Source organism: Piliocolobus tephrosceles, chromosome 17, assembly GCF_002776525.5.
Source record: "Piliocolobus tephrosceles isolate RC106 chromosome 17, ASM277652v3, whole genome shotgun sequence".
Taxonomy (NCBI): domain Eukaryota; kingdom Metazoa; phylum Chordata; class Mammalia; order Primates; family Cercopithecidae; genus Piliocolobus; species Piliocolobus tephrosceles.
This window is the reverse complement of record NC_045450.1, coordinates 32985090-32988329: the sequence shown is the minus strand read 5'-3', so window position 1 is coordinate 32988329 and position 3240 is coordinate 32985090. Positions and strand designations below refer to the sequence as shown.

General features: G+C 44.1%; 1 protein-coding gene across 5 annotated transcripts in view; it reads left to right on the top strand.

Moving 5' to 3' along the window:
• Nucleotides 1-3240, top strand: part of ABCC11 (ATP binding cassette subfamily C member 11) — an 82283-nt gene that overhangs the window by 27325 nt on the left and 51718 nt on the right. The gene's annotated exons all lie outside the window — the stretch shown is intronic.

The window sequence follows — 3240 nt, the reverse complement described above, 5'->3', positions numbered from 1 at the left end:
ACAAAATATAGCCAGGCATGGTGGTATGTGCCTATAGTCCCATCTACTTGAGAGGCTAATGCAGGAGGATCACTTGAGCCCAAGAGTTCAAGGCTGCAGTGAGCTATGATCACACCACTGTACTCCAGCCTAGGTGACAGAGCGAGACCCTGTCTCAAACACACACACACACACAACCCCCAAATAGTTACTGAGGCCCCTTCTGAGCCAGATTATGTTCTAGACCCTGGGAATAGGCCCCTTAGCAAAAAGACACAAATCCCAAGTAGAAGCATGTTGGAAAGAGCATCCCCTAAGCCAACCTGAGGGTGAGGGTATGGGAAGACTTGATGGCTTAGGGAAATCTTTTGGGAAAAGCAATTTTTGGTAACATCTCAGAGTTTTAATTTCCTTATCTGCAAAAAAGGAATCCTTTCACCTGCCTGGTTATTGTTACTGTCCATTCTTACTCTTGCTTTTTTTTTTTTTTTTAACAGCATAACACACACAAGCATTGACAGAAATGGAGAAAGATACCCCAACTTATGACCTATAGTTATGGGGGATACTGGGATTTCGTCTATTTCATTTTGATATCTCTATTTTTCTGTGCTTTACCAATTGCCTCGAGGGTTGTGGATTACTTTGATACATTGAAACAGATACCTTAATTTTTGGAAAAGGCAACACTTCTTTGGCTCCTTTCTTTTAAGCCAAACCCCTTTGTGATCTGGCATTAGCCCCTTTCCAGCCTCATCTCCTCCCTGTGTCCTCTCCTCTAGCCCTAGCTTGACTTCCTCCTGTCATCTAGGCTGGGCTAACCTTCAGTGCTCAAATACACTGGACACGTCCACCTCCTGGTGACTTTGCTCATGTCACTTCCACTCCCAGCCCTTTAAAAATCCCATTCATCCTTCAAGATCCAGTTTAGTTTTCCTCTCCTCTATGACAGGATCTCCAAACCCAGCCCTCTACTGGCAGTCCCTGCTAAGTATTTGCAGTTCTTTTTGCACAAGTCTGGCTGCCCTACTAATATGAGCCCCCTTCAAAGACACAAACCATTTCAGATTCACCACTCTGTCTCTCAGAAGGCTCAACAGCTGAATTACACAGAACAGATGTTCCAGAAACATCTGCTGAATTATTCATTGCCATCAAGTAGAGGGGCTCCATACATGCAAGCACTAACAAATATTACGTATTTATTGGAATCATCATGGTTATTATTGTTCACCACTTTATTGGTTCTGTGGCCTTAGGTAACTTGTTCGGCCTCTCTGAAGCTGTGGAATAATAATAGAACCAACCTCATAGGATTGTTGTCTCATAGGATTCAGTGAGTTTGTACATATAAAGCATGTAGACAGGGGGTAGTGGTTGACACGTGTAAGCTGTACAATTAGTATTAGTTTCCATTAGGCCTCGAGCTCCACTGTCCTCCTGCACTTGACCGACAGCTAAAAGATCTCCCTGTTTATCTCAGGAAAGTCATTGTAACAACCCCTAACTCACTCTTAGCCATACATTGCTCCAAGTCATGACTTACATTGGCTTGATCAGTTCTCTAACATTCCTCTTGTGTGGCAGGTTCTGTTATTGTCCCCATTGTCACAAAGGAGGAAACTGAGCCAAGGAAAGGGTAGGTAACTTGTACAAGGTCATGTGATTGCTAAGTGCTGGGGCCTGAATTTGCACAGGGTGCCTGGCTGCAGAGTCCAGGTCTTCAACCCTTGCCATCACCTGCCTCACTAAGGAACCCTGTGCTAAGGCCTAGCTTGGTTCCTTTCTGGGTATTCTGAGCGCCTGCTGTATGCAAAATCAAGTTTCCTCAAACATCTTCATAGAAGCATAAAACAAAGTGGTCTATTTGAGAGTGGAGATGGAAGTAATTTCTGAAATAAGGATTTCTGGGCAAATGCTTATACATTTTAATTTAATTAAATTAATTTATTTATTTTTGAGCTGGAGTTTCCCTATTGTTGCCCAGGCTGGAATGCAATAGTGCAGTCTTGGCTCACTGCAACCTCTGCCTTCTGGGTTTCCTGCCTCAGCCTCCCGAGTAGCTGGGACTACAGGTGTATGCCACCATGCCTGGCTAATTTTTGTATTTTTAGTAGAGGTGAGGTTTCACCATGTTGGCCAGGCTGGTCTCAAACTCCTGACCTCAGGTGACCTGCCTACTTTGGCCTCCCAAAGTGCTGGGATTACAGGCATGAGCCACAGCTCCCAGCCTATGTTTTATTTTTAAATTAATTAAAAAAAATTTTTTTTACTTAAAAACATTTCTTTGTCCTCTCCTCTTGCACTAAAATTAATTTTTTAAAAAGATCTGAATACATTCTCTTTGGAAACAAAACAAAATAGTATAGAAGTTACCTTAGGCCTAGTTTCTTCCCCTGTGCCCAGAGGTTAGCACCATTAGCAACTTGGTTTTTGTCCTTCAGACCTTTTAAAGCACAATTGACTGGACGCAGTGGCTCACACCTGTAATCTCAGCACTTTGGGAGGCCAAGTTGGATGAATCACTTGAGTTCAGTAGTTCATGACCAGCTTCGGCAACAGAGCAAAACCCTATCTCTACCAAAAATGCAAAATGTTAGCTGGGCGTTGTGGCATGCGCCTATGGTCCCAGCTACTTGAGAGACTGAGGAAGGAAGATGGCTTGAGCCCAGAAGGCATAGGTTGCAGTGAGATGAGATTGTACCACTGCACTCCAACCTGGACAACATAGTGAGACCCAATCTCAAAAACGAAAACAAAAACAAAAACAAAAAAAAAACAGTCCATTTAGGTACACATGCAAGTTACCCATAAAAAGCATTGGATTTTGTGTTTGTGTATTTTTATGTAAATGGTACTATGTTTTACATAGTGTCCTCCTGTTGGTTTTGCCAATAGAAAATGTAGAACATTGGCCGGGCGCGGTGGCTCAAGCCTGTAATCCCAGCACTTTGGGAGGCCGAGACGGGCGGATCACGAGGTCAGGAGATCAAGACCATCCTGGCTAACACGGTGAAACCCCGTCTCTACTAAAAATACACACACACACACACACACAAAACTAGCTGGGCGAGGTGGCGGGCGCCTGTAGTCCCAGCTACTCAGGAGCCTGAGGCAGGAGAATGGCGTGACCCCAGGAGGCGGGGCTTGCAGTGAGCTGAGACCCGGCCACTGCACTCCAGCCTGGGCGACAGAGTGAGACTCTGTCTCAGAAAAAAAAAAAAAAAAGAAAAGAAAAGAAAATGTAGAACATAGCTTTTG